Source organism: Mobula hypostoma, chromosome 3, assembly GCF_963921235.1.
Source record: "Mobula hypostoma chromosome 3, sMobHyp1.1, whole genome shotgun sequence".
Classification (NCBI taxonomy): domain Eukaryota; kingdom Metazoa; phylum Chordata; class Chondrichthyes; order Myliobatiformes; family Myliobatidae; genus Mobula; species Mobula hypostoma.
Genome location: NC_086099.1, coordinates 191,453,230 through 191,478,309, shown reverse-complemented (window position 1 = coordinate 191,478,309; position 25,080 = coordinate 191,453,230).

Here is a 25,080-nt window from a genome sequence, read left to right as displayed (position 1 = left end):
GGATTGGGTGCAGATGGAAGCCCCAGATATTGTGTAAGTGGCAGAAGGAACAGGTTCCCTTCACGGACTATCTACCATCCTCCCCCATCAAACACCTCCTGCAGCTCTGTGATCCCCACTGGCCACCACAGTACTCACAAATCCAGAGTGGAGGCAAGTCATTCCTAGTCCCAAAGGACTGCCAAAAGAAAGTAACTCCCTAAAGTGAAAGCATGAAAAAGTACGCACACATACCCACCAATAAATCACAAGTACAATTCAAAAAGTAATCGAGTGGCCAAGATATTCTAAGAGTGCCTAGAAGCCAGGAAAACAAACTAATAACAGTAGGCTATTTGATCCCTCAAGCCTATTCCCACATGCAATTAGATCAGCTTTGACTGTGCTTCAAAACCTGATATCCTTAATCAAAATATCAAACTCGTATGCAGTATTGAAAGTTTCAATTGAACCCACACCGACAGCTATTTGGTAGAGGGTATTTTTGGACTTACACTATCATCTACACTCTATTTTGAATCTTTTATCTCTAATTTTATGATCATATCCTCTTTCTGGATTAATTGTCTATTTGCACATCATCTAGTCTCGTTCAGTGCCAAGCTACAGTGATGAGCAAATTACCAAATTTAATGGCATGTTCTCTCTGAAGTAGTTTAGGCTCAATCCTGAATTATTTGCAGTTCTTAAATTACAATTACCTTAGGTGCTCTTGGGCTAGTGAGGAACAGAACTGGCCAAAGCTTCTATTCCCATTCAGTGACAAAGTTAATGAGATGATTTGAAGATGCCCCAGTTCTCAGGCTTTTGCCTAGATGTTCATCCTATTGCCCAGACCTTCAGCATACAGAGTGTTGAGTGGATAGGGCCTACCAAATTGGTAAAGACAGTAGGACACATGCAACTCTTCATGGACAACCCAAAAATGAATATGTAAATGAGGGATATACTGTATCTAACCTAATGTCCTTTTGAAGCTACATGTACAAAACGATAAATTTAAAAGGAGATTCCCCTAAGCATAGTTGATTAAGCCCAGGAAAACTTAAGTTTTTTCATTTGTGGTTATCAAGGAGGTCATATTATAAAAGTACTCAAACTGCAATGATCATAGACACAAACTTCACGACAATAATTTAGATATTTGTTTACACAGAGATTTAGCCCTCACTCGCGACACTAACTTTGAGTGTTTGGGTTCTCCATCCTCAGAAACCAGTAGACCATTCACGATTACCCCTCAACCATCAGGCTTTTAAACTAATGGGGATAACTTCACTCAACATCACTCACCCCATCACTGAACTGTTCACACAACCTATGGATTCACTGTCAAGGACTCTGCATCTCATGTTCTCGATATTTATTGCTTAGTTATTTATTATAATTGTTATTACTTTTTATTTCTTTTGTATTTGCACAGTTTGTTGTCTTTTCCATTTTGGTTTTTTGTTTGTCGTGTTGGGAATGGTCTTTCATTGACTGCCTGGTGGAAGAAGCTGTCCCAGGGCCTGTTGGTCCTGGCTTTTATGCTGTGGTACCATTTCCCGGATGGTAGCAGCTGGAACAGTTTGTGGTTGGGGTGACTCAGGTCACCAATGATTCTTTGGGCCCTTTCTATATACCTGTCTCAGTAAGTGTCCTGAATAGTGGGACGTTCGCATCTACAGATGCGCTGGACTGTCCACACCACTCTCTGCAGAGTCCTGCGACTGAGGAAAGTGCAGTTCCCATACCAGGCAGTGATGCAGCCAGTCAGGATGCTCTCAATTGTGTCCCTGTAGAAAGTTCTTAGAATCTGGGGGCCCATACCAAACTTCAAACATCTGAGATAAAAGAGGCGCTGTTGTGCCTTTTCTCACCATACAGCCAGTATGTATAGACCACGTGAGGTCCTTGGTGCTGTGTATATGGAGGAACTTAAAGCTGTTCACCCTCTCAACCTCAGACCCACTGATGTCAATAGGGGTTAGCCTGTCTCCATTCCTCCTGTAGTCCACAGCCAGCTCCTTTTTTTTGCGACATTGAGGGAGAGGTTGCTTTCTTGATACCACCATGTCAGGGTGATGACTTCTTCGCTGTAGGCTGCCTCATTATCAGACCATAAGACATAGGAGCAGAATTAGGCCATTTGGTCCATCAAGTCTGCTCCACCATTTAATCATGGCTGATCCTTTTTTCTCCTCCTCAACCCCATTTCCTGGCCTTCTCCCCCTAACCTTTGATGCCAAATCCAATCAAAAACATATCAATCTCTGCCTTAAATACACACAACAACCTGGCCTCCACAGCTACACATGGCAACAAGTTCCACAAATTCACCACCCTCTGGCTAAAGAAGTTTCTCTGCATCTCCATTTTAAATGGACGGCCCTCTATCCTGAGGCTGTGCCCTCTTTTCCGAGACTCTCCCACCATGGGAAACATCCTTTCCAGATCTACTCTGTCTAAGCCTTTCAGCATTGGAAAGGTTTCAATAAGATCCCCCCTCATCCTTCTAAATTCCAGCGAGTACAGACCCAGAGCCGTCAAACGTTCCTCGTATGATAACCCTTTCATTCCTGGAATCAACCTTGTGAACCTCCTCTGGACCCTCTTCAATGCCAGTACATCTCTTCTAAGATGAGGAGCCCAAAACTGTCATCGTCGTCATGGCTATCCCTCAAGGTCGAGGACGATGGTCTTCATTCTGTTGATCTACTTATGGGCTCTCAAGTGGCTTATGAGTCCAATCTTGGCTTTGAAAGTTCTTCCGCATTCAGGACAGATAGTTCCAGATGGCGGAACAGGCTTTGGTTGTTGCTGCCTCTCTTTCCATTTTCTTCTCTTTTCTTCTAATTCCGGACCTCTGTTGGCTTCGAAATTTGCTGTTCCTTCTCGGATGATGGTTTGCCAGAGTTTCCTGTCCTTGGCATTGGTTTCCCAATTGTTGATGTCGATGTTACATTTCTTCATGTCGGCTTTTAAGACGTCTTTGAATCTCTTCTGTTGTCCGCCTCTTTTACGTTTGCCTTCTTTAAGCTGGGAGTAGAAGATTCGTTTCAGCAGACGTTTGTCTTTCATCCGAACAACATGACCACTCCATCTTAGTTGGTTCTTGATGACGTAGGCTTCAATGCTTGTTGTTTTTGCTTCATTTAGCACACTGACGTTGGTTCTTCTATCTTCCCAGCTGATATTTAAGATGTTTCAAAGACAGCGTTGATGGAACTTTTCAAGTGCCTTCCGATGTCGTTGGTATGTTGTCCAGGTTTCTGATGCATACAGGAGCGTTGGGATTACCACTGCTTTGTACACTAACATTTTGGTGTCTGTTCGGATGTCACGATCATGAAAGACTCTTGTTCGGAGACGTCCAACAGCTGTTCTAGCACATTTAAGACGATGTTGGATCTCGTCATTAAAGTCAACATTGGAGGAGAGGTGATTTCCAAGGTATGAAAAGTGGTTCACGTTTTCCAAGGTTATTTCACCAGGTTGAATAGATGGTTCTATCTGATTTGTCTCAGTTGGTGACGGTTGATAGATGATCTGAGTCTTCTTAGGATTGATGGTAAGTCCAAGTTTCATGTATGCATGGTTGAAGGCAGTCAGAATCTGTTGTAGGTGGTTTTCTGAAAGAGCAGCAAAACTGTTGTCATCTGCATATTGGAACTCGATGAGGGAACTCATAGATGTCTTGTTTTTGGACTTCAGATGGGCAAGATTGAAAAGTCTGCCATCTGTTCTGTAGATAATTTTGATTCCTGGGGGTAGGTCGTCCTTAATAATGCGGATGATTTTCGCAATGAAGATAGTGAACAAAGCTGGGGCTGTCACGCTTCCCTGTTTTACTCCTGATCTAACCTGAGAAGGCTCACAGTTACTGTTGCTGACCATGGCTGTGGTAAGCATGCCATCGTGGAGGAGTCTCAGGATTCAAATATACTTTTCAGGGCATCCATAGTTGAATAGAACATCCCATAGGAGTTCCCTTGATACCGAGTCAAAGGCTTTGGTGAGGTCGATGAATGCCATGTACAAAGGTTGAAGTTGTTCACGACATTTTTCTTGTGGTTGTCACATTGTGAAGATCATGTCGATTGCTCCACGTGATGGTCCAAAACCGGCTTGTGTCTCCAGAAGGATCTTCTTGGCTAGAGACTTGAGCCGGTTGTTCATGCTGTGGGTGAGGATCTTTCCTGCTGTTGCTAACAGGGAAATTCCACAATAGTTTCCACATTCAGATCGATCTCCTTTCCTTTTGTAGATGGTAACGATTGCTGAGTCTCTAAAGTCTGCTGGTACATCTTCATTTATGCAGATCTTGATGAGAAGTTGATGCAGTTGATAATGAAGCGAGCTACCTCCAATTTTGTAGACCTCAGCTAGTATTCCATTGAGACCAGCAGCCTTGTTGTTTTTCAAGGTTTTGATGGCTTCCTTGGCTTCTTCAAGTGTTGGTATTTTGCTTAGGGAGTCGTCAATGGCTGTTTTGGAATGTTGTTAATCACATTCCTGTCAAATGAGACTGTTTGATTTTGAAGATCTTCGAAGTGCTCTCTCCATCTAGAATTGATGTCAGCATTTGTTTCTTTGCAGGAGGTGATGATAGCATTCTTCAATTGATTCCAGTGTTCTTCTACAGATGGGGGGATTTGTTGAGGCAGTTGTTCTTGAAGATTTTGTTAGAACCTCTGTACATGGTTGATGTCTTGAAGGATGTCAACATTAAATTTCTTAATAGTGTTCTGATTTTGGTGTTCCCTTTTGGGCCGAATCTTCATTCTCATGGTGGACGAGATGAATTGATGGTCTGTCCAACACTCATCAGCACCAGTAACAGCTCTTGTTATCAGTACATCTTGTTGATCCCGAGATCGTACGATGATGTAGTCGATGAGGTGCCAGTGTTTGGAGCATGGATGCTGCCAGGAGACTTTGTGCCTGTTTTTCTGGCGAAATAGAGTGTTTGTAATCACCAGGTTGTGTTCAGCACATTTGGTGAGGAGGAGTGTTACAGTGGCGTTGACCTTGCCAACTCCTTCCTTGCTTATTATTCCTATGATCTTTCCCGACTCTGGCATTGAAGTCTCCCAAGAGAATGATCTTGTCATTGTTGGGAACAGAGGAAAGGACGTGGTCAAGTTTGGCATAGAAGTTCATCTTTACTTCATCTTCAGCGTCCAGAGTTGGAGCATAGGCATTGATGATGGTCACGTGTTGGTTCTTGACAAGCTGGGTTCACAGAGTCATGAGACGTTCGTTGATTCCCAGTGGTTGCTCTGTCAGCTTCTGAAGTAGGCTGTTTCGGATGGCAAAAGCTACTCCATGGATCCTCGGTTGTTCAGGATCAAGTCCTTTCCAGAAAAAGGTGCATTGACCTTGCTCTTCCTTTAGTTGCCCTTCTCCAGCTCTGCGGGTCTCACTCAGAGCAACAATGTCAAAGCTGAATTTTTGGAGTTCCTGGGCAACAAAGGCAGTTCTCCTCTCTGGTCGGTCTGAGTTTGGGTTATCCATCAGAGTTCGTATATTCCAGGTTCCAAATTTCATAGTTTCACTTCTCGATGTTTTTTGACCGCATGATGGTGAACCCTCTGGATGGGGTGAAGCAGACTATTTTTAAGGCACCTTTTCTAGCCCCTTCCCAGTTCAAGGTGAGCAGAGTGGATCCTAAATAGGGCTGCTCAGACGTGAATACTGCTGCTGAACACCTTTCCTGCTTCTGTCCAAAAGTTGAGCGACTGAATCAAGTATTCACCGCTTACGTGCCGGTTCTTGACTAGGAGCTTCCAGCCAACACATTGCCTGCTCCCGTTGCCCTCCCCCGATCACCAAAAGACTTGAAGAAGTGGCCCATAGAGTGAAGACGCCTGTGCGTGTATTTGTTTAATGTGTTCTTGATGTTGTACTCCAAGAAGCACATGATACTTCACAAATCAACCAACTGATCCCAATGGCATGGAAACCTCGACGATTGGAGCTGATGGATTTGTCGCAGCCTTCATCCGCCTTCACAGCCGTTGAGTTTGAAGTAACTTCATCCGCCTGTTCCACCGTTGAGGTCTTGGTTGGATTGTACTTTGTCAGGGACCTCACCCTCGACCTTATCGCCATGGGTGACTCTACCAGGAGCATAGCTCCAGATGGCATTGCTCCTGGGATCTCAGGACCAAACAAGCTTCCCCACCATGACAAGGTGACAGTCCACAGAGAAAGCAATACTCAAGGTGAGGCCTCACCAGTGCCTTATAAAGCCTCAGCTTCACATCAATGCTCTTGTATTCTAGACCTGTTGAAATGAATGCTAACATTGCATTTGCCTTCATCACCACTGGCTCAACCTGCAAGTCAACCTTTAGGGTGTTCTGCACAAGGACTCCCAAGTCCCTTTGCATCTCAGATTTTCTCCCTGTTTAGAAAATGGTTGGCACATTTACTTCTACAACCACAGTGCATGACCATGCATTTTCCAACATTATATTTCATTGCCACTTTCTTGCCCATTCTCCTAATCTGTCTAAGTCCTTGTGCATCCTACCTGTTTCCTCAACACTACCTGCCCCTCCACCAAACTTCATGTTATCTGCAAGCTAGGCAACAAAGCTATCTATTTCATCATCTAAATACAGCATTAAAAGAAGTGGTACCAACACCGACCCCTGCAGAACACCACTAGTCACTGGCAGCCAACCAGACAACGATCGGATTATTCCCACTTGTTGCCTTCTTCCAATCAGCCAATGCTCTAACCATCTCAGTAACTTTCCCGTAATGCCACAGGCTCTTAAGTGGGTAAGCAGCCTCATGTGTGGCATCTTGTCAAAGGCCTTCTGAAAGTCCAAATATATAACATCTACTACATCCCCTTTATCCATCCTACTTGTAACCTCCTCAAAGAATTCCAACAGGTTCATCAGGCAGGACTTTCCTGTAAGGAAACCATGCTGACTTTGCCCTATCTTGTCCTGTGTCACCAGGTACGCCATAACCTCATCCTTAACAATTAACTCTATCATCTTCCCAACCACTGAGGTCAGGCTAACTGGTCTATAATTTCCTTTCTGCTGCCTTCCTCCTTTCTTAAAGAGTGGAGTGACATTTGCAATTTTCTAGTCCTCTGGCACCATGCCAGAGTCCAATGATTTTTTTTGGAAGGTCATTTCTAATGCTGCCAGAATCTCTAACATTACCCCTTTCATAACCCTAGAGTGCAGTTCCTCTGGTCCGGGTGACTTATGTACTTTTAGGGTCTTTCAGCTTTTTGAGCACCTTCTTGAATTGAATTGAATGATCTTTATTGTCTATAGGTACAATGAAACTCTGTTTGGCTTCCTCTCAGGCAATTAAATAAAGTGGTAGATAAAAACAAGACAGTAATAGAAGAACAGTACTAAATAGATAAGTAGCAGACAATAAGTTGCAGCAGCACCAGAATATCACAGTAATGCACAAAGTGCCGTTAGTGCAAGTATCTGTGTCCCTGTGTATGCCTGTGTGTGCTCACAGTTTCAGTCATCGTTCTGTGGGAGTGGTGTGATGGAGGCCACAACTCTGGGACAGAAGCTGTTCCTCAGTCTATTTGTTCTGGCTTTTAGTGTCCTGAACCTTTTGCTGGACGACAGCGGGTCAGACAGGGAGCGGTCGGGGTGTGTGGTGTCTCTGGTTATGCTGATTGTTTTCCTCCTGAGTCTGCTGGAATAGATGGCGTCCAGTCCTGGGAGCTCCATCCTGACAATTCACTGGGCCGCCTTCACCACTCAAAGCAGATCTCTCTTGTAATAGTAACTGCACCCACTTCTCTTCATTCACACATTGCGACATCTGGCACACTGCTAGTGCCTTCCACAGTGAAGACTGATGCAAAATACTCATTCAGTTCATCTGCCATCTCCTTGTCCCTCGTTATTATTTCTCCTGCCTCATTTTCTTGCGATCCTATATCCAGTCTCATCTCTCTTTTATTGTTTACATACTTGAAAAAGCTTTTACTATCCTCTTTGATATTATTTGCTAGCTTGCTTTCATATTTCATCTTTTCCCTTCTAATGATTATTTTAGTTGCTCTCTGCAGATTTTTAAAAACTTCCCAATCCTCTATCTTCCCACCAATTTTTGCTTTGTTTTATGCTGTCTCTTTTGTTTTTACGTTAGCATTGACTTCCCTCGTCAGCCACAGTTGTACTGCTTTGCTATTTGAGTATTTCTTCACTTTTTGAATACCCTGTACCTCCCTCATTTTCCTCAGAAACGCACACCATTGCTGCTCTGTTGACATCCCTGCCAGCAGCTCCTTCCAATTTACTTCGGCCAACTCCTCTCTCATACCACAGTAATTTCCCTTACTCCACTAAAGTACCACTACATCAGACTTTACTTCCTCCCTATCAAATTTCAAGTTGAACACAATCATATTGTGATCACTGGTTCCTAAGGGTTCTTTTACCTAATCACCTCTGGTTCATTACATAAAACCCAATCCAGTATAGCTGATCCCCTAGTAGGCTCAATGACAAACAGCTTTAAAAAGCTATCTCTTAGGCATTCAACAAACTCACTCTCTTGAGATCCATTATCAACCCGATTTTCCCAATCGACCTGCATGTTAAAATCTCCCATGACTATCATAACATTGCTTTTTTGACACACTTTTTCTGTTTCCTGTTGTAATCTGTGGTCAACCTCCCAACCACTGTTGAGGCCCGTATATAACTACCATCAGCATCCCTTTACTCTTGCAGTTTCTTAACTGAACCCACAAGGATTCAATATCTTCTGATCCTATGTCACATCTTTCTACTGATTTGATGCCATTCTTTACCAGTAGAGTCACGCCTCCCCCTCTGCCTACCTTCCTATCCCTCCGATATAACATGTAACCTTGGTCATTCAGCTCCCAACTACAACCATCCTTCAGCCACGGCTCAACAATGGTCACAACATCACACCTGGCAATCTCTAATAGTGCAACAAGATCATCCACCTTATTTCTTATACTCTGCACATTGAGATATAACATCTTGAGTACCATATTTGCTACTCTTTTTGATTTTGCATCCCTAATGTACTGATACCCACCCTGTTGGCTGTGACTATGTCCCATTACCTGTCTGCCCTTCCTGACAGTCTGACTGCATGCTATCTTTACTTGTTTACCATCCATCCCATCCTGAGTACCATCACTCCAGTTCCCACCTCCCTGCCAAATTAGGTCAAACCCTCCCCAACAGCTCTAACAAACCTGCCCACGAGAATATTGGTCCCTCTCGAATTCAGGTGCAACCCATCACTTTTGAACAGGACGTACCTCCTCCAGCAGAGATCCCAATGATCCAAGAATCTGAAGCCCTGCCCCCTGCACCACCTTCTCAGCCACACATTTACCTGCCGAATCATCCTGTTTCTACCCTTACTGGCGTGTGGCACAGGCAGCAATCCAGAAATTTCTACCCAGGAAGTCCTGCTTGTCAGCTTTCTGCCTGGCACTCTAAATTCTCTTTTCAGGACCTGTTTGCTTTTCCTTCCTATGTCATTGGCACCAATACGTACCAAGACATCTGGCTGCTCCCCCTCCCTCTCCAAAATGTTGTGGACGCGATCTGAAACATCTCTATCCCTGGCACATGGCAGGCAACATACCGTCCAGGTGTCCCATTCACATCCACAGAATTATTTGAGATTAGGCCAATCAGTGTAGTGTCGTCAGCAAATTCAGTTAGCAGATTGGAACTGTGGGTGGCGATATAATCATGGGTATACAGAGAGTAAAGGAGGGGGCTTAGGGCACAGCCCTGAGGGGCACCTGTGTTGAGGGTCAGAGGGGCAGAGATGAGGGAGCCCACTCTTACCACCTGCTAGCAATCTGACAGGAAGTTCACGATCCAGCTACACAGGGCAGGGTGAAGGCCGAGGTCTCTGAGCTTCTTGTCGAGCCTGGAGGTAAACAATATCATTACAGCTAATGGAATTATTTTGAATCACCTGCTGTTATCTTTGTTCTTAAAAGTATAAAAACAAGATAAGTTAAGATTAGGGAGGTTTTACGGTGAGTATCTACAAGAAAGTGCCTGCAAATTATCAAGAAGAAGATCTTTTACATCTACCAGCTTCAGTCCCATTCACAATCACAACAAAGTCAAGGGGCAGAACCCATTCTTGCTCAGATGCTCTGGAATTACTCTGGGGAATAACCTCTTGATGCCTGTACCAGGTGATTCAAAATGTTTTTCCCATGGTGGAGGTACCAAAAGCAAGAGGGCATAGTTTTAAGATAAGAAGAAGGGGATTTACAGGGAATTATAAGAGAAAAGTTTTGTTTTACAAAATTGGTTGATATCTGGAACTCATTACCAGTGGAGACTGAATGAGATGCAATGACGGCAGAGACATTTAGACATGACCTTGAAAAGCCAAGGCATGGAAGGATATAGACCAAATGCAGGCAAATGGGAATAAGGTGGAAGGTAAATTATCTTACAGGTTTTACAGCTGTCGGTACTGAGGATGGACTGGGGGTTGGAGGCGGCATGGCACCGTCACATCACAATTAGCCAAATGCTTTACAGCACCAGTGATCACTGATTGGGGTTCAATTCTCATCCCTAAGGATGAGGATTTGTATCTTCTTCCTGTGATCGCGGGAGTTTCCTCCTGGAGCTACAGTCTCCACACACATTGCAAAGATGTAGGGTTAGGGTTAGTGTCATAAGGGGGGACACTGGGAGCGAACCCAAATGCAAGACACTGACACTGAGGTACTAGGAACAGGACTAGGTGTGTCAAGCAAGCAAGGGAAGTGGGGAAGAAACGATGCTGGACAAGACACAGGCCCTGGACAAGGCTAGGATACAGGGTCTGGGCTAGGACTAGACTAGGAAAGCGGGACCTGGACGAGGAATAGGAACTTGGAACCTGGACAAGGACTGTGAGCCAGAGGCTGGACAGGGACCCGGAACCTAGGTCCTGACTCAGGCTCGGACCCCAGACCTAGGCCAGGACAAGACGTGGCTACGGGATGAGCAGTGGCAACAGGACTGGATGTGAGACTCCTGGACAGGACGAGGAAACCCCAGCAAAGGATGAGGAAACCCCAGCACCGGGTTGGGTGAGGTACTCCTGGGCTGGGCGAGGCACATGGACAGGATGAGAACATAAAGCCTTGATTTGGTCTTGGGAGAACAGGCAACAGAACACAGAGCCTTGGTAATCTTGGGAGACAGGAACGCAGAACACAGAGCCTTGGTAAACTTGGGAGACAGGAACGCAGAGCCTTGGTCATGGGAGAACAAGAAAATGGAACACAGAGCCAGGACCCCTCCTTGGGAACAGGACTTGGGGCAGGGGCTCAAAACAGAGTCAAGACCCCTCCTAGGGAGCAGGATGTAGGGCCAGGACTCATACACAGAACACTGAGAGACAGATCTCCACACAAGGTAGTGGCAAACGGCCGGACCTACCTAAAGAAGGTGTGGACACTGAGATGGTTCTCAACTCAAGGTAGCGGCAAACGGGCGGACCTATCTAGCGAAGGCGTGGACACAGAGACAGTTCCAAACAATGAAAGACAGCTCCTTATCTAGACACAGGAAGGCCCCTGTCTTGCCTTGGTGGTTGAACCTGATGGCATTACAGGCGAGGACACGGCGAGGACACAGGCGAAGGTAGCAGGCGAGGCTTCAGGCAAAGGTAGCAGGTGAGGCTTCAGAAGGAAGGGGAAGGGGAGGGAACAATCCAGCAACTGAAGCTGAACCCAGGAGCTATTTATGTAACCAGCCCAAAATGAAAATCATGTGCCTCAATTAAGGCACACACAGGACAAGGGAAAACCGGAAAACCTGGAATATGGATCGATGGACCGGACTGTGAACCTGAATGCGGACTTCATGGACTGGGCCATGACAGTTAGTTTGTGAGCATGCTATGTTGGCGCTGAAAGCACTTGCAGGCTGCCCAGCGCAATCCTCGCTGATTTGATTTCAGCAGATCACTCACTTCACTCCATGTTTCAATGTTTCGATGTACATTTGACAAATAAAGCTAACCTTATTCAAGATTGTTTCACGTCATTTCCTATACACAAGTGTAGAGGACAACAAAATAAATGTTACTCAGGATCCGATGCAACACAGAGAAAACACAAAGATAAAGAACTGAATAATAATTTAAAAAATGCAGTAAATATAAATACGTAAGATAACTTATACATAGATTGGTTATATCAAAAAAAAGGACCAGCCGTAATTGAATGGTGGAACAGACTCAATGGGCCAAATGGCCTAATTCTGCTCCCATGTCTTATGGTCTTATGGTATGTCATAAAGTGGTGCTGTACATAAGGTGACTGATAGGAAATAATAAAATAGTGATGGAGTTAGTTGCAGGAGGTGTTGATCAGCCCTACTGCTTAGATAAAGTATCTATTTTTGTGTCTGGTGGTCCGGGTGTGGATGCTATGTAGCCTCCTCCCTGATGGGAGTGGGACAAACATGAGCAGGGAGGGTGGGATCCTTCATGATGTTACTGGCCCTTTCTGCATACACATCCTTGACGGCTGGTAGGCTGGTGCCGGTGATGTGTTGGGCAGTGTTGACTACCCGTTGTAGAGCTTTCCTGTCCACTGCAGAGCAGTTTCCATACCAAGCAGTGATAAAGTTTGTCTGGATGCTCTCTGCTGCACATCTGCTGAATGGCATGTGTACCAACGTGCACAGTCCAGCTCTCTTTTCCCCCTCAGAAAGTAGAGGCATTGATGAGTTGTCTTGACTGTGTAGGATGCATTCTGAGACCATGAGAGGTTGCGTGAGATGTGCACTCCCAGGAGTTTGAAGCTGCTCGCAGTTTCCACTGCTGTACCGCCGATGTGAGGAGTGCAGTGAGTGGGCCACGGTCTGCTGAAGTCAATAACCATCTCCTTTGTCTTGCTGACGTTAAGGACGAGGATTTTTCTTTGGTACCAGGCCTTGAGCTCTTTCATCTCCTCTCTGTAGGCTGCCTCATTTTTGTTGGTAATGAGCCCCACTCCCCCACTGTCATGCGATCGGTGAACTGAGGATGTGGCTGCTCGAGTGTTTGACCTTGCATCGTGTGTGAGTGGCGTACACAGCAGAGGGCTCAGAGCACAGCCCTGGGGGACACCCAGGTTGAAGATGATTGCATGGGAGGAGCGGCTGTCCATCCTGACTACCTAAGGCCTGTTAGTTAGGAAGTCCAAGACCCAGTTGCATAATGGCTTACTTAGACTGAGGAGTCAGAGTTTCTTCAACAGGATCTGACAGAATGTTGAATGGCTATGAGAGAATAGTGTTGAATACCAAGCTGAAATCCAGAAACAGCTTTCTTGTTTGCTAAGTGTGTCAGGGCCAGGTGCATGGCAGATGTTACGGCATCTGTCGCAGAGCAGTTCTGTTGGTAAGCATGTTGGTGAGAGTCCGATGTGGCAGGAATGGAGTTTTTGATATGTGCCATTACCAGCTGTTCATGATGATTGGCATCAGTGCCATCGAACGGTAGGCATTTAGTTCTGAATGTGTAGAGTTCTTTGGTACAGAGATGATGATTTGAAGCATGTGGGACTGAAGTCTGGATGAATTATGTGTTGAAGATGTCCGTGAAGATGTCAGTGAGCTGGTGTGCACACTCCCTGAGGACTCGGCCACGTTACAGGAGTCGACTCTCTGCAGAGATTCTCTCATGTCTGCTGCTCTTACAGACAGTGGCTGCTCAGCTGGGAGAGGGTTGCTTTTGCGTGATGCATACCTCGAACGTCAGGGAACAATCGACACTGCTTTTCCTTGCGTAGCCTGTGATGCCCTTAATGCCAGTCGCATACGCCGGGGATCAATATTGGACAGGTGTTCCTGAAGTTTTTGTGTGTAGGTGGCCTTTGCCTTCTTGATGCCTAAAATGAGGTTTCTCCCTGGCTACTCTAAACGCTGTTCTGTCACAGACTTGAAGGAAACATCCCAGGATTTAGTATCAGATTCAGCTTTATTATCTCTGGCAAGTGAAGTGAAATTTATTAACTTAGCAGCAGCAGTTTAATGCAATACATAATATGGAAGAAAAAAACAAAATAATAATAAATAAATACATTACAGTATGTGTTTATTGAATAGATTAAAAATAGTGCAAAAAACTGAAATAATATACAGGTATATTAAAAAAGTGAGGTAGTGTTCATGGGTTCAACGTCTATTTAGGAATCGGATGGCAGAGGGGAAGAAGCTGTTCCTGAATGGCTGAGTGTGTGGCTTCTGTACCTCCTACCTAATCGTGTCAGTGAGAAAAGGGCATGGCCTGGGTGCTGGAGGTCCTTAATAATGGACGCTGCCTTTCTGAGCTCCTTGAAGATGTCCTGGATACTTTGTAGGCTAGTGCCCAAGATGAAGCTGACTAAATTTACATCCCACGGCAGCTTCTTTCGGTCCTGTGCAGTAGCACCCCCATACCAGACAGCGATGCAGCCTGTCAGAATGCTCTCCACAGTACATCTACAGAAGTTTTTGAGTGTACCTCTGCGTACAGCCAAGCCTTCAGGATCGGCCAACAGATAACCATTCTTGAGGTATCCACGTACCTCCAGAACTGTCTTGTTGGGGAGCTTTGCCGGCTATCGAAACTGTCAGACCACTTTCAGGGGCAGGGCATCAGTTATAGCTTTCCACATTCAAACCAAGTGAGTAAAGGAATGGGGAGACAGTAGGTGATGATTCTATCTCAGTACTGAATTAAGTCAGCAAGAACTGGCTCACGAAGTTTCGTTCCAAAACGGCAGACTACATTCGCCCACACCAGAAATGTTAGTGTGTAATTGGTAATCGTATTACAGTATTTAGACTATTTCTTTCATTGTAATAATGTACGATGCAACAGGAGTGTCAGTTCTGTAATCAATTAAAAGCCATATTTCAAGTGATATTGTTATTTATAAAGTAATTTCAATTGAAGCATAATACAAGCTGCAGTGTTCTAAAGTGCACAGATAACCTCTCTCTTTCCATCACTCCATTGTTTAAGGAGATTTTTCTGACAATCTGATGGCTTAATTGCCTAGGGGAGATTCCACAGAGAACCATCTTAATAATAGACTATTGTACAACGTAATGCAATCAGATCAGGGTTACTCCTTCTCCGTACAAAGCCCTTCAACAATGCGGGGAACTAAAAAGCGCTGTGTGAAAAAGAAACAATTAACTCCTAAAATGTTCTTTTGTGTGTAGCGAACACGCTTCCAGGTACTACAGATGTTCACACTGCGTACAGCTGACACTCACCAGGTCAAGAAGAGACAAACAGAACAAACAAGCAAGAAAATTAATGTAAGTAAACGAAGTTTTGGAAAATGTAAGAACTGCAGTGAAGTTAAGATAATAGAAATCCCATCCTGATGCAGGTTTTCCATCCAAAATGTCAACAATTTCTACCCCCCACACTCCCCCCACCCTCCACATGCTCTGAAGCTGCTCGACCTGCTGAGTTCCCACAGTGCACAGAGATTCTGTAGATGTTGGAGATCTTGAACCACACACACAAAATGCTGGAGGAACCTAGTAAGTCAGGCAGCATCGATGGAAGGAAATAAACACTCAGCATTGAAGGCCGAGACCCTAAAGATTGCTTGTTTCTTCAGATTCCATCATCTGCAGCCTCCCGTCTCTGTTAACGAACTGTGACAGCTCTTATCCATACCTATTAACTTATAAAATGGCTGAAAGGCTATCGCAGAAACGTATTGTTCAAATGGAACAGGCCTTAAAACATGGGTGTTTCAGATTCCCAGCATCAAGGATATTTAATGTTTGCATTGCTTCATGTGGGGGTAACTTACCTAGATGAAACAGAAATTAATTGGATATTAACAATTAGCATTTCTGTTCAGTTTGCTTTTGTCAAAAGGTTAACTGATAAATGCAAGGAAGAAACAATCTGTGCTAGAAAAATCTAACCTCGACAAGCAGCTCAGAAACATCCTGACATCCCCCCAATCAATGTCTGTATCACCAGAGAGCCAGCTAAAATCTATTAAAATTGCTTTAAGTAATTTAATTGCAGAAGCACATTAAAACACTAGTTAATAATTAAAAGTATGAAAAGAAAGTGAAACAAATAAAATTGATTATTTACTTTTTTTTCTTTCCTTACATCCACGTCAGAAATCCCTTTTCCGATGGCTGAGGAATCCAGTCTTTCACCTGGATTGCAGAAAGAATCCCGAGGATAATATTGGGTATGCCCCGACTCTACTTGGAATCCAGTGACAGAGCAAAGCAATAGAGGCACCACATCTGTTATGCAGCTTATGCCGCTGGGCACACAATAGTCCAGTTCATAGTTACCACTGAGTAAAGAAGTTCTGCCAGTTTTCTTCCAAGCCACCAACAATAGCCAGCACAATTCAGCTTAATGCTTCAGAAAATAGAGGTAGGAGTTGCTAATATCAAGCTTAACAAGTTTATTGTCATGTGTATTCATACCTAGGATAAAAAAGACATGAAAGTTAAAGTTTTGCAGCGCTGTACATCATAGACATGACAAACATAAATTAACATAATTTATACAGGAAAAGGTGTATGTTAGTGCGTATTCTGGAGTTAGGGTATATAACAAATATTAACTTCAACAATAAATAGTTAGACCTGAACGTGGCTTGCAGATTAAATTTAAAGTGTAGCCCTGGAAAATAGTTTCCTGGAGCTGTGGACACCAGTTACTTGAAAACCAGACAAGGTTGATTAACATCCATTTTGGAGTGTGGGTGAGAAGAAGGAGATGTGAAAGTTACATGTAAAGTAATTCTAAGGAAACTTTGTAGATGCATTGTTACTATACAATTGTCCTGCTGTTACCTTTGATCTTTAGTGTATAAAATGTCATGCAATATTGGGTCAAACAGGCCTCTTCCTCCAAGCGTGTCACATGCTGTTGAATAAAACATTTCAGTATCCATTAGCTTCAGTCTCCCTCTGGTGACTTTGCTCACATTACAATAGTGCAAATCATATATACAGTCTATTGTAAATAGCTGGGTCCAAGCACTAAACATAATGTTATCCCTCTATTCATTACCTGCTACTCAGAAAAGGTAGCAGGTTTTCCCTACTTATGTTTCTGTCTGCCAACCATTTCTTTATCCATGTTAGTACAATACTCACAATTTGAAATGCATTAATTTATACTTTATACTTTATTGTCGCCAAACAATTGATACTAGAACGTATAATCATCATAGCGATATTTGATTCTGTGCTTCCCGCTCCCTGGATTACAAATTGATAGTAAATATTAAAAATTGAAATTATAAATCATAAATAGAAAACAGAAAAATGGAAAGTAACGTAGTGCAAAAAAACCGAGATGCTGGTCCGGATATTTGGAGGGTATGGCCCAGATCTGGGTTAGGATCCGTTCAGCGGTCTTATCACAGCTGGAAAGAAGCTGTTCCCAAATCTGGCCGTACGTGTCTTCAAGCTCCTGAGCCTTCTCCCGGAGGGAAGATGGACGAAAAGTGTGTTGGTTGGGTGGGTTGTGTCCTTGATTATCCTGGCAGCACTGCTCCGACAGCGTGTGGTGTAAAGTGAGTCCAAGGATGGAAGATTGGTTTGTGTGATGTGCTGCGCCATGCATGTTAATTTTGCATGTTAATCTCTTTATGTAGGATCTTGCTGAAAGCTCTCTGCAAGTATGTAAAGGCAGGAATGCCATGAAAAAAGATAGGGTCAATTTGGCTTATATCCACTACTGTTTATTAGACTAAGACGCAACATCATTAAAACCAACTAAATTCTAAAAGGGATCATCAGATGAGATTCAGGAAGGAAACTCCCAATGGGCAGAATCCAGAACCAAGAGTCACAGTCAAAGGATAAAGGGTTTTCATTTTAAGACTGAGATGAGGAGATATTTTTCTCCCAGAGGCTACTGAACCAGTGGAATTTTCTACCACAGAAAGCAGTTGCAGCAAACCATTAAATATATTGCTCATAAGGCTAGAGAGATTAGCACATCAGGACGAAGCTCGACAAAGGTTCAGTACTTGGAGCAGCAAGCAACCTGCTGGAGGAACTGAGCAAGTGAAGCAGCTTTGGGACGGAAAGGTCACAGGCAGTCCATGTTGTCAGAAACAGCTGTAGCTCCATCACGCTGAGCACTGGCACCCCCAGGGCTGCGTTCTCAGCCCACTGCTGTTCACACTGTTGACACATGACTGCACTGCTAGATCCTGTACAAACCAAAGCATTGTCAATGATCCCTCCTATCCGTCCGACAATCTCTTTGAACCTCTACCATCAGGCAGGAGGTACCATGGCATTAGAACAAGAACAGTTAGGTTGGAAAACAGCTCCTTCCCTCAGGCTGTAAGACTTATGAACTCCCTGCCACCACGCATGAATCTTACCATGCGGTCTCATCATGTATGAAGCGCAGTTGCACTATACTGCTCACTTGCTAACTTGTATATGGACCTTATTTTTTGTTAATTTATTTGAGGTAATATTACATTATGTGCTGTGTGTTTGAGTTATGTGTACTGTGTTACGCATCTTGGTCAAGGGAACATTCTTTCAATTGGCGATATACACGTCTACAGCTGAATGACAGTAAATTAAACTGGAACTTGATCTTTGGACAAGGAGAATTGTCGATGCTTCAAATTGAGATGTTCAAATTCACTTGGACCATGTCTGATGCTTCATCTTTTTCTGAATCTCTCAGGCTCCATCTCACTAGACGGACTTGCCAATGACATCTTCTATAAACCCACTGATGTCCACAGCTTCCTCGAATGTACCTCCATCCATCCTGCCTCCTGTAAGGCTGACGTGACATCCTTTACTCTTAATTTCTCTATCTCCACCACATCTGTCTCACAATGAGGCATTCTTCTCTGAAGTTTCTAATATGTCCTCCCTTTTCTGCGAACATGACTTCCCTTCTATTGCAGTTAATGAGACCCCTCACAGGTACTCCTCTATTTCCTGAACATCCCTTTTCACACAATTCCCTATCCCATCCCTCCAATCTTCTCCCTGGCGGAGCAGCAATAGAGTTCCTTGGTTTCCACCTTCACTTCACACACATCATCCTCCAACATCATTCCCATCAGCTCCAACATGACTCAACCATGAGCCTCATCTTCCTCTTTCACCCTGTTTCAGCTTTCCACAGATATGTTGTCTCTGTGACTGTCATGTCTGCTCATCCTCCCCATCGACTCTTCCCCATTGTTTTGTCACATGACCGGCAACAATGAATATCAATTGAGTTAGGTTTTATAAAAACAAGCAAACATTTATTAAACTCTGCTCAACAATAGTGAAAAATATTTAAATGACTAACTTAACCGGAAGTTAACTGCTATACGGCAACTCTGGAACAGTTCTTAAAATGATAAATTCGAAAACAGTTCTTAGAATGGTAAATTTGAAAGTCCAAGAGGTTTATACAGTCAACTAGGAGAGACTTTCCTGAAGTAAAGAATTCCTTGAAGACGTAACATTACTGCTGATCCTAGCCGGAACCTGCCTTGTCTACAGGATTCACAACAACGGAAATAAAATGGTTTAAAGTAACTGACCTTTTCCTCTGGAAAATAGACACTGTGCAATCCTTCCTGCTTTAGCAGAGGATATCTCAGATGCAGGTCACTTTTTCTTGAATGAAGATTCAATAAAGGTCGATCCTCTCCAAAACTGCCAAACGATATCAGCTTTACTCAACTCAGCGAATTCCTGTACTTTGGTAAGGTCTTCACTCTCCAATACAACTTACAATAGAAAGTAGAACTCCACTTTAAAACAAAACTGCGTCATAAGATGAATATGCAGCATAACAGAGTATCTGACGAATTAAATAATGAACTAAACTTAAAACTAACTGCGTCACTCCAGGGGTCTCCCTTTTATACCCATGGTGAATATGTCATCACATGACCTCACACTGGCGGGAAAATTCCATCACCCCACCATCACATGACCATTACCTCATGCTCATAAGATATTCAATTACATCATGGCTATAAGACAATCACAAGATATCCATGAGATGTGGAACATTGTGACATGAGGAAAGTCACCACTGAAGCTAGTGGATATAATAGTGTTTATTCAACAAAAAAGAGCAACAGGCATCATATTGAGACACTCTTGGAAGAAGATGCTTGCTTGACTCAATATTACATGACATTTTTATATGCTAAGGGTCAAAGATTACAGCAGGACAATTTTACAGTTACAATGCATCTACATTTGTACAATGCCCTACAATGCTTCCTCTGAATTACATATACCATAGTTTTCAAACACCTCCTTCTTTGCACCCACACTCCAGGCAACCCAAAATGAATGTTAATCCCCACTGAGTCTAGGCCACATTCATGCATATACAGGCATCTGAGGTCTAAGTGGAGTGTTTCTTTGTTTGTGATTGACCCCAACCTACAGCTCCAGGAAACCCATTGTTCTGATCTGCATTTTAAATTCCATCTGCATTCCACAATGAAATCTGCAGAATGGTTGCTGTTGAACTTAATATTTGCTATATATCCTAACAACTGGCAAAGGAACTGCAATGCATGCTGTTACTCCTTCTCCCTCAGTACCATCCAGGGATCTAAACAACCCGTCCAGTTGAGGAAGAAGTCTTCTCACTCCCACACCGACTGATCTTTGCTCAACCTTCTCCATTGTTACGAAGAGAGCAAAAAAAAAATCGGAAGAACATCATCCTGTATTCCATTTGGGCCTCTTACAACCCAATGGTAGGAATATTTAATTTTCCAAGTCAGGTAACACCTCAAGTATTCTTTTCCCTCACATATCCGCCTGTCCATTCAGTTCACATTTGCTTTGTTCCTCCCTTCAATCTTCTCCCTCTAGTGGTTCCATCTGCCCACCATCCCCTCCCACACTTAAGGACATGCCTTCACTTCCATAACCCGCCCACCCCCCCGATAACACACATCAAAGGGACAGGATTATATATTGACAAATTGTCATTAATTTAAGAAAAGCATGTTTCAAATTCATTAATATTGCAAATTTCAGAGACTGAAATGTTTTTCATAAGTTTTAAATCTTTTATCAATAACTACATGGAATGCTCTTAACATTTCTATCACGCATGGTTCATAAGCAGTAGCTTCCCCTTAAAGTCAAGGCAGCAAGTGGGTCAGGAACTTTCTATCATTATAGGAGGCTGATGTGTAACCCCATTTGGTGCACAGGAGAGCTGGACATCCATGGTCAAGATCACTTCGATTACATTTCTTCCCCATTCTGATATTTGTTCTGACAAGAACTGAACCTTTTGACCATGTCTGCATGCTTTTATGCATTGAGTTGCTACCATATGATTGGCTGAGTAGATATTTGCATTAATGTACAGGTATACCTAATAAAGTAGCCATTGAGTGTAGGAGTCATGGAGTCATAGAGAAGTACAACACACAGAAACAGGCCCATCAGATCATCTAGTCCATGCCAGAACTATTTAAGCTGCCTACTCCCGTCGACCTGCACCAGGACCATAGCACTCCATATCCCTGCCATCCATGTACTTATCTAAACTTTGTTTAAGAAGTTTCCCCTCATTTTCCCCTCAAAGGAGTGATAAAAGGGAATGATGTGTAAAGCTAGGAGGTGATAGCTAAGAGGTAAAGGGCTGAAGAAGAAGGAATCTGATAAGACAGAACAGTAGACAGGGGTGTCATAGAGTCATAGAAAAGTATAGAACAGAAACAGGCTCTTTGGCCAATCTAGACCATGCAAAAACCATTTAAACTGCATCACCAAAACCCATCGACCTGCAATGGGACCATAGCCTTCCATATCCCTACCATCAATGTACCTATCCAAATTTAGCTTAAACGTTGAAATCGAGTGCACATGTACCACTTGTGTTGGCAGCTCTTTCCACATTCTCACAACCATCTGATTGAAACCCTTTGGGTGGACGAGGAGAAAATTGTGGTTTTTCAAGAGGTAAGGGAAGAAAGTGGAGATGTTTTGGAAGACATTTATATTACCTGTTACATACCCCGTAACTAGGTTGCCAAACCAGCAGAAATGGATCACTCAGTTGGAGTCTGGATTACTGGAACTAAGAAAATTTTATTAAAGAAATAAGCAACACAGCACTCTAATCAAAAGGTTAATAAATACAACAGTTCAGCAATGATAAACACACATGTACACAGAACTAGGATAATAGGATCAATCAAGCTCTATCGTCGTCTAGGGGCAAATGACCAGTTTCAAAGTGACGCAAAGTTCAGTTCAATTGAGTTCAGTTCAGTTCACAGTAATCACTGCCGTGCTGGTGGACAGGTGGGGTGGAGGAGAGAGAGGGCGAAAGCGAATGAATATTCAAAACGCCTTCCACACAGACCTTCGATATTCCTCGCAGTCAACTTTCGGGCGAGCCCTTTGCAATGTCTTCTGAGGTCACCGACTGTGACCCCTCCGTTTCAGATACGATCGTTCCTCTGCAGTGAACCTGGCACCCAGGCAAGGGCGGACACACACGTTCCCGCCGATCATACCTTTCCACCCTGTGCGTCTATGGCTTGGTCCCGTGACCAGCCCTCCAAAAACTCCCACCGACTTGTGGGAGGCGCACCGCTTCCAGGGTCTCATTACCTCGTGGTGTCGTGTGTATGTCCTGCCTTAGCAAACCTGTCCCTTTTTATCCCCCTGCTGGGGTATCACCTGTCCATCACACTTCAAACAGTTCAGGGTTCAAACAGGAGCCGATCTTGACAGTTCTCAGACCGGTGTCTCCTTCCGTTAAACTCTCTCGTCTCTTCATTAACATTTCCAAATGCTGCTCCATTGTCTTCCTTATCTCTCTTTCTCCTGAAGACAGGTGGCAGATCAACTGTTGATCCTACTGGTGCCAGCACAGGACAGTTAACATCTTAATCTATGGGTACTTTTTGTAACCCTCTTTCGTCACATACCAGAGATGTAGTACTTGTAGCCTTACAGCATAACAAAGTGGACTAATTCCCAGGGCCTGACTGAGTGCATCCTCAGACTCTGTAGGAAGCTACAGAGGACATTTTGAAAGCCCTTGTGGAGATATTTTCTTCATTATTAGCCACTGGAAGATAGCTAATGTCGTTTCATTGCTTAAAGAGTAGCAAGGACAGGCCAAAGAACTACAGGCCTGTCAGCGGTGGTGACGTTAATGAAGGGAAACCTGAGGGATATAACCTACCAGCATTTGGATGGACAGAGTCTGATTAAGAAGAGTGAGCATGGCTTTATGTACATGAGGTCCTGCTTGACAAAATTTTAAAAGTTTTTTTGAAGAAATAACTAAAGAGGTAGATGAGACCAGGGAAGCGAATGTTGTCTGTTTGGATATTAGCAGGGCCTTTGATAATATCCCACACAGTAGACTGGCCTGGGAGATTAGGTCGCATGGGATCGAGGAAGAGATAATTAGAGTGGATTCAAAATTGGCTCTGAGGTAGGAAACAGAGGCTGGTGGTTGAAGATTGTTTCTTGGAGTGGAGACTGATGACTTAGTGGTGTACCGCAGTGGTAAGTATAGGGATCTTTGTTATTCATTATTTATATAAATAATACGGATGCAAATACAGAAAACTTGATCTGTAGGTTTGCCAGTGACACAGATTAGTTGTCAATCGTGAAGACAGTTATCGTAGATTATGAGGGATCTCGATCGGTTATGGAAGTGGTTGAGGAGCGGCAAATGGATTTCAATACAGATGAGCATTTTGGCAGATCAAACCAGGGTAAGACTTATGCCATGAGTAGTAGGGCATGAGGGAGTGTAATAGAATAGAGGGGATGAAGAACACAAATAGATATTCATTGAAAGTACTATTACAGGTAGACAATGGTGAGAAAAAAATGCTTAGCACACTGATCATCAGGCAGGGTGATGGGGCATTATGTTGCAATTGTGTAAGTTATTGGAGAGTCCACAATTTGTGTACAGTTTTGCTCACCTTGTTATAGGAAAGATGAGATCAAGTTGGAAAGAGTGCAGAAAAGATTTTCAAGGAGGTTGCCAGTACAATGGGGCCTGAGAGTTTTAGGGGAGAATTTGGCCAGGCAAACTTCTTTATTCCTTGGAACTTAGGAGAAAGGGGATGGGGGGGGGGGGGACAATATAGAAATGTTTAAAGTTATGAGAGTCATGGATAATTATATTCCTTAGAGTAAGGACAACCAAAGCTAGGGGGCATACGTTTAGGTGGAAGGAGCAAGGTTTAAAAGGGTTCTGATGAGCATTTTACTGCAGAGTGTGATGAGTACATGGAACAAAGTGCCAGAGGTAGTGGCTGAGACAGGTACAATAGTATAATTTGAGGAGCACTGGGACAAGTACATAAAAAGGCATTCTGAGAGGGATATGGGCCAAATGCAGGAAGTTGGGACTATCTGGGCGGGCACAGTGGTTGGTGTGGACTCATTGTGTTGCAGGGCCTGTTATCTATACTCTATTGCTCTATGACTCAACAACTCTAACTGGGGCAAGATCGGTTAGCAGGATCGCTCTGTGAATTGCATATCTTCGATTGTGCTGAAATGGTCTTCTTCAATGCCGTAAGGAAATTTGACACAGTTCCTTGGAAAAATAATTCAAGATTCTTCATGCACATATAAAATCCAGTGCAAAAATCTATCAAATACCTGGGGAAAATAACCAAAATGATTTGTGGTGTGAGGGGTACATTAATTTTTTTTTAAACGAACGTGAAGTCCAATTGGAAGGTTTCAGGGCACGAGAACAATTGTTTCTGCACAAGACAGATAAATGTTACTGACTTGAACTGGATTCCAGTGTGTTATCTCTTGGCTTTTTAACCACACATAGCTCTGGACCAAACCAATCACATTTGATTCAAGGTGAAATAATTAATAGGTACCAGTTGCAGAGATGAAAGTTGTTGTTAGTGATTCAATTTTGCTGCATATTGTGTTCTAAGTTTGTGCCCAATCTGGATGTTTTCTCAGTTAGTATTTCAACTTTTTTCCTTTCCTCTCCCCAGGGCATTGACTCATGCTGGGGAGTAGAGTTGTGACTGCCAGCAGTTCTCCATGCGCACACTATAGTAAATATATGAGTTCA